The 12916-nt window shown below is 48.0% G+C and overlaps 1 protein-coding gene across 4 annotated transcripts in view; it reads right to left on the bottom strand.

Moving 5' to 3' along the window:
* The window catches only part of LOC135902020 (neuroligin-4, X-linked-like), a 101101-nt gene that overhangs the window by 28872 nt on the left and 59313 nt on the right, over positions 1–12916 (bottom strand). The window lies entirely within an intron of this gene.

Below are 12916 nucleotides of genomic sequence, written 5' to 3'. Positions count from 1 at the left end.
GGTGGCGCTTGGGCCAGGAATCCACCAAGCTCATCGACGAGTACTTCCGGTAGTAGAAATTAAGGAAAAGGGGTGTATTTTGCATTAGTTACACTGGCTCCAGATGAGGAAGCCCACTCCACACAGGAGCATATTAAACGCCCGAGTTCACATCAGGACACGTCAGCCCCTCCTGTACCAAAGGTCTCCGCTTTTAACACCCTCCTCTTCCCTAGGCGACTAGACTAGATAATCTGATAACTGTATCGCTGCCAGTCACAATCGTTGAATCGGTTGCAATATTCTGCCCATGATATCGCACCGTTCCGCCGAACTATGCCTCTAATGTTAAATACGCCTCCGAATATTTAGCAAGCGCGTATACAAATCTGGCAATCTGAGGCCGAAGCCGTTACCACGGTAGCATTCGACGTTGGCCTTTTTCATCATTAGTTCAGGTTGCCAGGTGCTGGAAGAGGGGCCTTTTGTGAACCCGTCAACAGTCGGTGTCAACGTTGCGTCGACTTCTGGATAGGCGCTGATGGATGGGCGGGGTTGCCTCGTGGCAAACGTTTAATTAATGCCCTTGGCTGTGTTGAAACGTAACAACACGTGTGCAAGTGTTTTTGGTGCTCGAAAACGGTAAGAATTTGGACCACCAGTGTGATTGCAAGTTACAAAGGTGCGCATAAACGCCTGGTGAACGCGACACCAAAAAGAATCCGGTTAGCTATACCCGTTTGGTTTAGTTTTGAGCTTGTGCGGTATATACGGAGCTTCATTTTGTGAGAAGGCGAGTGTAATTCTCGACACGGCAGTGACAATATCGGTGCGCGCAATACCGACGCAGTCTTTACGTTCCCCGAGGTCCACCACGGGAGGTCTCAGAGGCACCGCGAGAGTTGAGCAAGAGGAACGTTCGTTCGGCGAGTCTTAAAGACGCCCGTGTCCGTATTATGCGCGGGCGCCTTTGCATTTCGTCCCCATCAAAGAGCTGCCGCCGTTGCAGGCGCAGCGGGAGCCGGGACGAAAATGAACCTGCGACCTCGCGTCATTAGCATAACGGAGGCGAGAGGGAGAGAGACGGCTTTTCCGAAATTGTCCTCTCCGTAGTGGATGGTGCCTAGATCGAAATGAACCGAAAACCATAAAAAAAAGGAAGAAGGAGGAGGAGAGAGCAGCGCGGCTGTCCGGCTACGCTCTGTAATTGTCTCTTGAGTCTTCGCACTAACTTTATCTTTCTTGCTTCCCATTCCGAGATCCGTTCCCAGTTAGCGCGACTGCTTCTCGATCAGACCCAGCCTTTCGGTGACGATGGCTTTCCTGCATACACCCTTGGGAGCAGTGAAGCCCTTTCTGCAGGAGCAGTAAGACGGGGGAAATGTGGCTTTTTATGTCGTTATTTTATCTTACTCTTCAACGAGTTCGAGGTGACTCGGCGGCCCTCGATCGAAGACAGGACCTTACGATCGGAGAGAGTTAAAACTGCGAAACTGGAGGAGAAGAGCAGACGGCGGTGAGACAAGAAGTAGATGTCTTGCGCAAGGCCTGGTTAGTTACAGTTAAGGCAAATAAACGGCGTCCGCTGACTCTGAAAGCAAACAAACGAGGGCATCGAGGACGGACCTGTACAACTGCGAAAGGAAAGAATATGTGAAATCTGAGAACACCAGAACCGTCACGACTGCTAGAAGAATGCCGTGTGAGGAAAGTGGATAACTGAGTGCAGAACGTGTTAGGCTGTGTCAGGCACGAATGGAGTGACTACTAAAACAGTTCGGAATTGGCAAGTAGCTCCGCACTAGAAACCACGACTCATTCGTGAACACCGAATGAATGAATTAATGATTGACCTCATTACAGTGAAGAATAAGTCGCGACCGAGACTGGAAGGGCATGTGTATCGGGGAATGGTAGAAAAGAGATGGTTTGGCAAGGGTTTCAGAAAGTTGCAGGAAATAAGAGGAGTTGTATCCTCCCCGACCTGTCTACAAGAATATTTGGCGCAGGTGTTCCTAACGACGTTTCGCCACCACTGAGAATGTTGATTCATGGTTTAAACATGTGCCGCAGGGCACGCTCTAACGCAAGATTTCTCTGTTTGGAAGCTGGACGCAGTTTTTGAAGCTAGACACGGTCGGACGGGAGTTCTACGCACGGTTTGCGCTCCTGATTGTGTGCGACTGCTCTTCGCGAGCGCACAGTGAAAAAAAAAATTAATAAACGCGAATAAGAGTTTTTTGTTTACAAGTTCAGGAAGTGATAAGCGATTTTTTTTAATTGTCGTTATGTGAAGACGTTTGTAACTTTATTATGTCGCCGGATACTCTTTGCTTCCTGATCAAGGAGTGTTGTAGTACACTCATATCGTATACGTGTACTCTTATGCGCTTATCCAAACATTCCAAAGGTTTCAAAGCTAGTAAAAACTTAGAGCGCTAAAAAAACCAAAGACGTAGAGAAAGAAACACACATCACACGCGTTCTCTGATGTGTGTTTCTTTCTCTGTCTTTCGTGTTTTTAGCATTCTAAGTTTTTATTAATATGCGTTACCAACTAGCCCACCTATCCATCCTGCAACAAAGCTAGCCCCAACTGGAAATACAAAACAGCGACCAAAGTAAAGACTGAATGCTAAAATGCCACAAATTAAAAGTCGTTTCCATTCCTGCACGGAAGTTTTGTTTACAGATCGAGATCTCTCACTAACTCTGTGCTCGTTACTCATGCCAAGACCATTCCCGATCAGACCATGTTCTTTGTGCCTAGCTGCCGAGGTCTTAAATTTAAGATGACGTTGGAAGCGCCGCGTACACGATCTGCCCTTTGAAGTAGGCAGCTCTGTCGTCTTTCGTCGGAAAAGCATAGTCGTGCCTTATCTTGGGGTGCGGTAAACAGTCACAACCTTCCTGTTCCAGCCAATGTTGTCGAGTGGCAAAATATTCTTCTGGCCACTGCTGGTGCGCACAAATGTATACAAAGAAGTAGATGCAAAATAACGCCGGAGTTTCCAGCCAAAATACAAAAGCGCCACTCTGCAGGCCAGCATAGCAGATAGCAGTGGAAAATTTTAGTGCGTCCGGTATTCCGGCAAGCGCGGGCGGTTTGGCGGATGAGCGGGAGCGTAAAAGTGAGCGGCCAGATTGGTGGCGCCAGCTGGTGGTGTAAAGCTGAGCCACACAAACACAGAGCCAAGTACTATATTCTGCTTAGCTGCTGATGTGAATTTTTGACAGCGGCGTAACTGTGTTCACAATTACGCCGCTGTCGTAAATTTGCACCCACAGCGAAGCAGAATATGGTAGGGTACTGCAATTTTAGCACTGTGTTTGTATGCTTGAGCTCTACGCCACCAGGCGGCTGCACCGCTCCGGCCACTCACGTTTGCGCCCCCGCCCATCCGGCAATCCGCCCAAACCAAACCCGTTTTTCGGAATAGCGGACAAGCTAAATGTCATCATTCAGTGTCGGCCGCATCCGCAGTAGTAGCTTCGCGGCTATAGACGTTGGGCTGCTATAAGCACGACATCGCGGGATCGAATCCAGGCCATGGCGGTGGCATTTAGATGGGGGCGAATGGCAAAAACGCCCGAGTTCCGCATTAGGGACACGTTAAAGAACCCCGGGCGGTCAAAGTTAATCGAGCCTCCATCACGGCGTGTCTCATAACCAGATCGTGATCTTGGCACATAAAGCCACATAATTTAGTTAATTGGTTGATTCCCATCTATGCCACTGCTGTCGACCACGTGGCAGCGAACAATGAAAGCACAATCGTTTGTACATACAGCCATGGTCATGGCCTATGAGATTTAGCGGCCAGACTGCACGCGCCAATGTATTTCGGAGGCCACGCTGTCGATCAATCAATCAATCGACATTTATTAGCGATACAAAAGCAGTGATACACTATTAGCACGCTGATCGAGCCGTTCAGATATACGTGGACCGTGCCCTCGAGGCAGCCTCATTTGAAGCCGTCTGCTCGGCTGGTAACTATCGTGTACTCTGCGCTCGTTCTGACACCAGATACCGTGAGCGCTTGCCAAGGAGCCCACAGTATCCGTTCGATATGCAGCTAATCTGTCCCGAACTATTGAGCGCATAAAGAATCGTGGCAGGTATTCGTGTTCAGCAGACGTACGCCCTTTAAACCCGAGACACCCTTTCAAACTAGTGAGACGCTGGAGTGGGTGCTCTAAGATCGCTCCGGTTCGAAACTGCGCCAGAGAATGAGCAGCAGACACTATGATGCATAGTCACACGTGACCTAGGGCACAAGCGTCGGCATGCATTATTAATGCCACCTGCAGCATTATATCTCCCATGAAGCAGAAAAGCCGGCGTTGTCCGCAACTAGCGGTAAAAAACAAACAAAACAATTGCAGCTTCGCCCGAAAAGCGAAACATCGATTGCCACAACAAATTAGTAGACGGCTATTAGAAGTAGGGTAGTATTTTCATCGGCCGTATAAACTTCTTTATTTTACTCATACTGGTGGCCTGTCGGCCGCTACAGGGTGGGTCAAAAGCAGCACATCAACAATTAGTACAATACATGAATGTTCCTATAATACATATAGCACCCGAAAAGAACACACACGCGTCAATAGCCGTATTTAGCCAATTAGTACAGTACATGAATAAGGCAGTACATGAATAGACGAACATAAGCGAACAAAAAAGATACATAAGCGAAATAGTCTGTCCATACTCCGATCAATAATACAAAACTATAAATGCAGTGTTAACAAACGAGCTCATACGCACCCCTGCCCCCGCCAAAAAAAAAAAAAAAAGAAAGGCAGTGAGCACGTTACGTTCCTGCATCTTTCAAGGATCTTTCATACTTTCATCTTTCATCTTTCATACTGAGGAGCGCCACGTCCCAATTCCTCTTTCTAGAACTGACGCGGCACGGAAGCTCCGCCTACTTGCTCGGCAGTGCACCGCGTCGCAATGGAATGAGCCACATTTAAGAAATCCGCGACTGTACTCACTTGATCCAACATTGTCTTCGAGCGCCATCACAGCTTCGCCGTAGAGACGCCACGCTTTTATATCGACTTTGGTTGGGCGTTGCCTTTACTAGAGCCTATGCCTTCCGCATAGGGATGACCGACACCCCAACCTGTGACTACTGCGGCCATGAAGAATCAATTGGCCATATTTTGTGCACCTGCCCGCAGTACAGTCCACAGAGGGCATGCCTTAGCCACGAACTTGACCAACTGGACGACCAACCGCTGTCCGAAAAAAGGATTCTGCAACATCGAAAGGACCTACCGTCACAGAAGAAGGCCGTGCAAGCGCTTTTGCGCTTTTTGCGATCTACCGGCCTGTGTGAACGACTTTAACTGGAACGCCTTTTGTGTGTGTGTCTCCATGTGTGCGCGTTCGCTTTTTTTTGCGTTTTCCTCTCTGTCATCTATCTAACCCCTATCACCCATCCCCAGTGTAGGGTAGCAAACCGGAGACTCATATCTGGTTAACCTCCCTGCCTTTCCTCTTCATTCTCTCTCTCTCTCTCTCTCAAGGCAGCTTTAAGTTTTTCTCAAATTGTTCTGCAGTGGTGCTTTCTCGTCTTAACACCGGTAATTCATTCCATTCTTTATTTGTTCTTGGAAAGAAGGACAATTCGTAAGCGTTAATGTGCATCTGAGGTATCTGAAAAATATTATATTTGCTTTTCCGTAGCGCTCTACCTTGTCGTGCTATGAATTACTGTTCGCCATTGATGCTGAATGTGTTTTCAGTGAGAAGAAAAAAGAACTGTAACCTAGCTATGCGCCTGCGTTCAGCGAGCGTGGGCAAGTTCAGCAAACCGAGCATTTCGGAGACAGAATCTGCGCGAGAGTAACGTGATAGAAGAAACCTTGCTGCTCGACCGTTGAGCTCTTTTCAGTCTCTGAATTAACCCTGACTGATAAGGGTCCCAGATTATGCTGGCATATTCTAGCGTGGGCCACACGTACGTTAAATAAGCTGTTAGTTTTACTGACTGTGAGGCTAACTGCAATTTCCGTCGCAAGAACCAAAGCTTCTTTTCCGTAGTTTCACATATTTTTATGACGTCGTTCAACCAGCTTAAATTTGCCGATATATGTGTGCCTAAGTATTTCAGCACGTCAACCGTAGTATGCACCAAAGAATTCACTGTGTAATCAAAATCGAAAATATGATTTATTTTATTGGTTATGCGTAATAAAACAGTTTTACTCTCATTTGTTTTCATTTTCCATTGGTCACATCATTTTTCTCTAACCCTAAAAGCGTCACTGAATAATTGCTGATCTTCTGTGCTATTAATTTCCTTGTATAATAAGCAATTATCGGCGAAAACTCACACCGTGATACCTTCGTCAATTGCAGAGGAAATGTCATTAATATATACTAAAAATAGTACAGAACCTAACACAGACCCCTGTGGGACACCAGACGTCACGTTCAACGGCTTTGATTTAATGTGTTCCACTTCTACGTATTGGGTTGTGCCCCAGAGATACGCGGTTATCCATTTTACTATTTTCGCGTTTATTTTCATATCAGTCAGTTTCATAATCAATTCTGCATGTAGCACTCTGTCGAATGCTTTCGACAGATGAAGACAGATGGCATCTATCTGTTTCTTATTGTTTAATGTGCTGGCAAGATCATGGATTGTTTCAAAAAGCAGTGTTGTTGTGGAAATGCGTTGTCGGAATCCTTGTTGGTTGGGAAAGAATGAGATCTCATTTTCGATGTACGTGTAAATTGACTTGGCTACAACATGTTCTAGGAGTTTGCACCAAACGCAGGTCAGCGATATTGGACGATAATTTCCAATTATCTGTCTATCTCCAGATTTGTGCATAGATATAACCTTTGCCGTAAGCCAGTCATCAGGGACTCGGTCTTCTGCAAGTAACGCGTCAAACATAATTTCTGCGCTTACCTACGCAGAAATGCGTTCGGTATGTCATCGGGGCCTACCGTTTTTTTGACGTCAATGTTTAGTAGAAGAACTACAATTCCCTCATACGAAACTTCAACGTCTGGAATCTCTTCCGAGCGAAGCAATGGAGAGAGTATGGATTCAATACTGGCTTGTGACGGAACAGAAAACACCGACTGAAAGAACTCGTTGTAAGAAGCAATCACTGCAGGATCAGTAACTACAGTGTCATCAACTATAATGCTATGTGACTCGTAAACATTGTAACTATGGGAACATTCGCTTTCTAACTAAACTATAACCTGCGCACAAGCAAACATGAACACATCTAATTCCATGACCGCGGGAACTCGCTGTCAAAGCGCTGGAATGAGGAAGCGCGGCAGCAGCAGCTAGTGAATTGACCTTTGGACTGCCTCTCGCTTCAACGTGAACCATCGCGAACTAAGCGGCGGGAGCACAGCGCCCACGAAGCTATGAGTGTGCGGCGCATCTAGACTATGAACTCATCGCAGGTTGTGTTCAAGATAGGGCCCGCGCGTCCGCGCCATACGCAGCAGCCACCGGAGTGGAACCCCCTCCCCCTTCCCTTTCTCCGGTGCCTTGCGCACGACGGAAGACGGCGCACTTCCTCCCCGCTTTCCTCCCTTTCGCGCGCGACCCCCCCCCCCCACCCTCCCACGCTTTCACCCGCACACGCAGCATACGGCGCGGCGACGACGTTATCGCCCTTGGACTTTATACGGACATCACGTCAACGGTGACAGCAGAAATGCGCCTGGAGTGTCCATATAATTTATATCACAATAAAATCATTATAATCAGTGACGTCATCAGCGTCTTGTATGTCAGTAGTAATACAGAATTAAAGTTATAACAAGTTAGAGTAAGACGACTTAAACTGCAGTAAAGTAAGTTAAGGTGAAGTAAAACGAAGGTTAATTAAATGGATTAAGGTGATTATATTGGATTAAGGTATATCATGGTTAGTACAAATTACAACAAGGTGGATTAATGTGGATTAAGGGTGGTACAATTCAGAGCAAGGTGGATTAAGGTGGACTAAAGTTGGTGCAAATTAGAGCAAGATGGATTAAGGTAGAGACATGAAGGACACGTGACAATGCGCGACGTCGCGTATCATAAACGTAACCAATAATTAAGTGAAGTCATTATGCTTTCGCATTCAAATTCGTAAGGACAGTTAGGTGACTGTCAGTTTTGCACATCTGCAATCTTAAAATGTTTGCACCATTTGATGCTTATCTTGTCCCACAACGATAATCGTCATCTTCCTTGCTTGCGCTTCCTAAAAAATGTGATCTCGTTGCTTTTCTGTAGAGTATGCTATGTCACGCTGATAAGGCACATGCCGTTCGTGACCTGGAAGTACCGGGCTCGCAGCGTTAAAGAAAGGAAACGCAAGCAAGGCAGATGACGATTATCGTTGTGGGACAAGATGCGCCCCAAAGGGTGCAAGCTTTTTTAAGAGTGTGAGTGGCTGACGCCAGCTGTACTTTTTGGTTCAATGCCAAAATGTTTTGAAGCAGTGTGTTTGCGTGCGTGTGGGGCTAAAACTGTGCGCTTGGATTTGCAAAAAAAAAAATGTGATGTGATGTGATACGCCTTCCTAAACGGAGCAGCTAAACAAAACAAAAAATACACGCGCTGAGAGTCGCAGCTCAACCGGAGTACACCGTGATTAAGCGCTGTAGTGGATCGCCTTCCTGCGTAAACTCCTCCGTATAAAGATAGACAGTGAAGGAAACGTTCAGGCAGCAGGTGGAGAGGGGGAGGTGGTGCTCGTGCATTCTATGACGCGGAACAGACGGCTAAATTCTAAATAAATAGCGCCAAAGAACCCTTTCCTCTCCTCTCGCTTTCAATCTATCACCGCGCTGGCTTCCCCCTCCGACTGGGCGCGGCGCCTGCGAGCGCATTGAGGACAAAGGCGGCTTACTCACGCCACATCCCGCGAATCGCGCAATACCGGTGTGCCGCGCAGTCACGGACGAGCTTTGGCGCGCACCGTCTTATCGGAGCAGACATCGCCGCGTAAAAGCGTCGCGACGAAAGCCAGGGAGAGTCGTCGTCAGGGGAAAGAATATATATATATATATATATATATATATATATATATATATATATATATATATATATATATATATATATATATATATATATATATATATATATATATAGAGAGAGAGAGAGAGAGAGAGAGAGAGCCATTAGAGGCAAATAAACAAAGAACGAAATAAAAATAAAAGGAGAAAATTCCATGATTGTATAGCTCGGCGCTGCGGGATTCATCGCCAGTCGCCCGAAGCGGCAAACGCGGTTCCTTGCGCAAGACAGACGAAAGCGCGCTCATGTGGCAGCATCCAAACTGCTCGGCGTCGTCCGCCGCCTACGATTCGCGCTCACCCGCGCGACGCCGACGTCACGATCGGCGGCCTCACTCGCCACACTGCACGAGAGAGAGGCACTGTCACTGCTGCTGAAGCGTGACATCGCAGGCTCGCGCTGACGTCCAGGCGAGTGACTCGGCGAGCGCGTTCACGAGAAAGAAGTCGTATACAGCGCGTCGAATGAATGCACAGGCCTCGTGCGCGCGGAGGTGTGTGCGCGTTGACCAACCGCCGCCTCCCCCCCCCCCTCTTGCTACCCCTTCCGCTCCCCGGTTCCACATCCGTCAGTCGGCTCCTCCTCCTCCTCCTCCACCTCCTCCTCTTAAGCACTACCCCGAAGGAGATGCGATGCTGCAGAGGAGGCGCACACCGTGTCGCGGAACCCCACGGGGCTCTTGGCCCCGCCTTCTTGGAAATACCGTTTCGCAGCGTACAGGTGTGGCGCAAACGACGCGACATGCCAGGGATGGGGAGAGAAGGTCGAGAAGACCGAGGGAAGAGGGAAATGGGGCGAGGGTAGAAATAGGCAAGCGGAATCGGAGAAGCGAGTGACACGCCTGCATCATTCGCGATGAACTGAGCAGCTGCGGCAAACAGTCTTACGATCGACTGGGCGGCCAAGACAGAGATGAGAATTTAATGAGGCGAAAGGCGGACAGGTTGGCTGGGCGAGCGCGTCTCTGCTTTACTATACCGCGCTGAGTTAAAGGGCAAAAGGTGGAGAGAAAAGAGCGTAGAGGAGGATGAGGAATGATGGCTAAGCATTTCAGCTGTCCGGTGCCGTGCTTTCGCAGTGACACACTGCTTATACCTATACACGCGCACAAAATGTATGCACGCTCTATATAAAACCGCAGATAATGTCTGCACGCTCTATATAAAACCGTATATATGCGAGAATTATCTGCATGTATTGCACGAGCGAGTGACAGCTGCGATGATAGTTTCAAAAAGCATACGCTATAGTGTACACGCAAACAACTGTGTATCCGAGCACTAGCGTGGCCAAGCTTTGTAATGAACTATGCACCTGCATCATCAAAATCTGGCCCACCTCAACAGTGGACAAATAATATGAGCAACCTAACATATTCCTTCCTCATGAGAAAGACACGCAGAGGCCCCTGTCTACGAGCCGTCTCAGGGTGCGACCGTGTAGAAAGCTTCTCCGTCCGGCAAGGAAGTAACGCAATAATTAGCAGGGCTCCGAGTCTCGATCGAATCGGCACACCTGCTATCGAAGTGTGCGGCCTGATGGGAGTTTCGCGGAGGGCAGGATTACAGAGCTTCGCTACTTCACGGCGCGGTCGATAAGGCTCCCCCGAGAGTCATATTACTCCTCGGTAGCGAAAGAGAGAGTTGGGAAATAATTCTCTTTCAGCAGCCCGCGTATGGCCTCTCATTCTTATTTTAGCATATTGCGTTGCCGCTCTTCCTTCGCGAAATTCGATACTTCCGAAGGGTCACCGACCCCTTTCGAATCATTTTCGTCCCCACCGAAGGCGTCACATAAGCGCGGTGCGGCAACGGTCAAAGACGCTTCTGGCACCGCACGTCATAAGAGAACGAACGTTTCAGCAGGCGCTGCGAGGGCGGCGCGGCTCTTCTGACAGAACAGCCCGCGTGATTTGCACACGCGCGCACACACACATACACGCGCACACATCCGCACGAATCCATCCTTCTTCAGGGGCCGCGCAAAAAATAGACTTCCTCCCCTCCGCTCTCCATCATCCTCCTCCTCCTGCTGCTCTCCGTTGCGACCGGATTAAGAGCAGCCTTGCTCTCCCTGCTCCGCGGCTTAGGCGAACGCCAAAACCGAGGCCGCTGTGCTCCCAACGCGTCACGTTCCGGCGCCCAACGCCTCCCCCCCCCCCCTTCCCCCACCGACAAGCCACAGCGACCGACATATGTACTACGCGCAGTCAGTGGAAATGTCAGTGAAGTTTTCTGCTGTTAGGACTTGCCACCGGGGATGCCGTGCGCTGCGATTTCGGGCTAAGCTCATTATTATCCCTTTCGGTTGCGAATTATGTGGCGACGTGGTGCTAGAATTCTGCCTTTGCACAATTCTGGTAATAAGAAGATGTTGACCAACTACCGACCGTTTTCCTTAACCTCTCGCTCTTGCAAACTATTAGAACATATAATTTATAAACATGTCATGGATTACCTAGAATCCAATAACATACTAAGTAATTGTCAGCATGGCTTTCGTCGTGGTGCTAGCACTGTAGCTTAACTGGTTGAACTCACGCATGACATTGCTAAAGCACTACACCTTGGTACACGGTTGACGCAATTTTCAATGATGTGCACAAAGCGTCCGACACTGTGGTTCACAGTAGATTACTATTTAAACTCAGCCTCATCCTACACTTGTAGACTAAATTGCCAATTTTCTCTCCGACCATCCCCGATATGTGCCACATTATAATACTTCCGACTCCCCTATTGATGTTTCCTCTGGCGTGCCCCCTGCAGGGTACACCACTCGGCCCACTTCTCTTTCTACTTTACATTTTTGACTTGCCACTACATATAACAACTACTCCCCTGAACTCCCCTGAAGGTGATATTTTTATAATGACGCATCCTCACACTTCTGCTCATGGTGTGACACTGAAAGTTGAGTATAAACTTCACCAAACCCGTTTTAATGACATTCTCTAGGTGTTTAACTTCTTCCGCTTTCTCTTACTCTTTCAATAACTACGTGCTACTAAAAGTACCCGAATATAGGTTCCTGGGACTTTTCTTGACTCAGAATTTATCTTTGAACAAGCATATTGAAGTAATATGCACTAAATCATTAAAAATTCTTAGCTATCTACAACGCACGCTTTGTGTGGCTCCTCAAGAAGCTAAACTGCTAAAGATACAAAACATAAATTCGCCGAATTTTTTGATACGCATCTATAGTTTGGAACCGTTTTCATAAAAACGATAGTAACAAGATTAAATATGTACAAAAGAAGGCTATTCGTTTCGTCTACTGTTGCTGCGATTATTCTTACCTCTTTAGTCTGAGCGCAACCTCTCTGGCAAGATTCGCCAGAAGGAATGTGTAAAGTGCCCGCACACCTTAAGTAACACTCTACGCTGAACCCGCTTAGATAAATACGTTAAGTTTTCCGAACCTTCCCGTACCACAAGCTCTCACAACCTTAATATTTTACAATTGCAACCCAGAACTGACATGTATATAGATTTTTCTCCCTCAACAATTTAACGTTGGAATGCATTACTATGTTAGGAAGAGTTGGGCGTATGAAAGGGCAAACGCATTAAATGCTTTGCCCGGATACGTTCGTTCTTTGACCCTGACCCATTTTAGAGCGCAGCTCTTAGGCGCCCGTTCCTACGGCGAGCGTCGGCGTTGTCCGACGGCGTCGGGGTAACCGAGCGAACGAGCGCCGCGAAGAATGAAAGCGAACGCGAAGCGCAGCAGGAGATGAAAGAAAGACGACAGCGCAGGAGGAGGGTGCAGCAAAACCATGAGGAGGAAAACGGAGGAGGAGAGGAGGGGGATGCGGCCGCATGCGCATATTTGCCGGCGGCCTAGGCATCCGAAGCCGCAGCCGAGTGGGC

Source organism: Dermacentor albipictus, chromosome 1, assembly GCF_038994185.2.
Source record: "Dermacentor albipictus isolate Rhodes 1998 colony chromosome 1, USDA_Dalb.pri_finalv2, whole genome shotgun sequence".
In the NCBI taxonomy this organism is placed as follows: domain Eukaryota; kingdom Metazoa; phylum Arthropoda; class Arachnida; order Ixodida; family Ixodidae; genus Dermacentor; species Dermacentor albipictus.
This window is presented reverse-complemented; position numbering and strand designations above follow the sequence as displayed.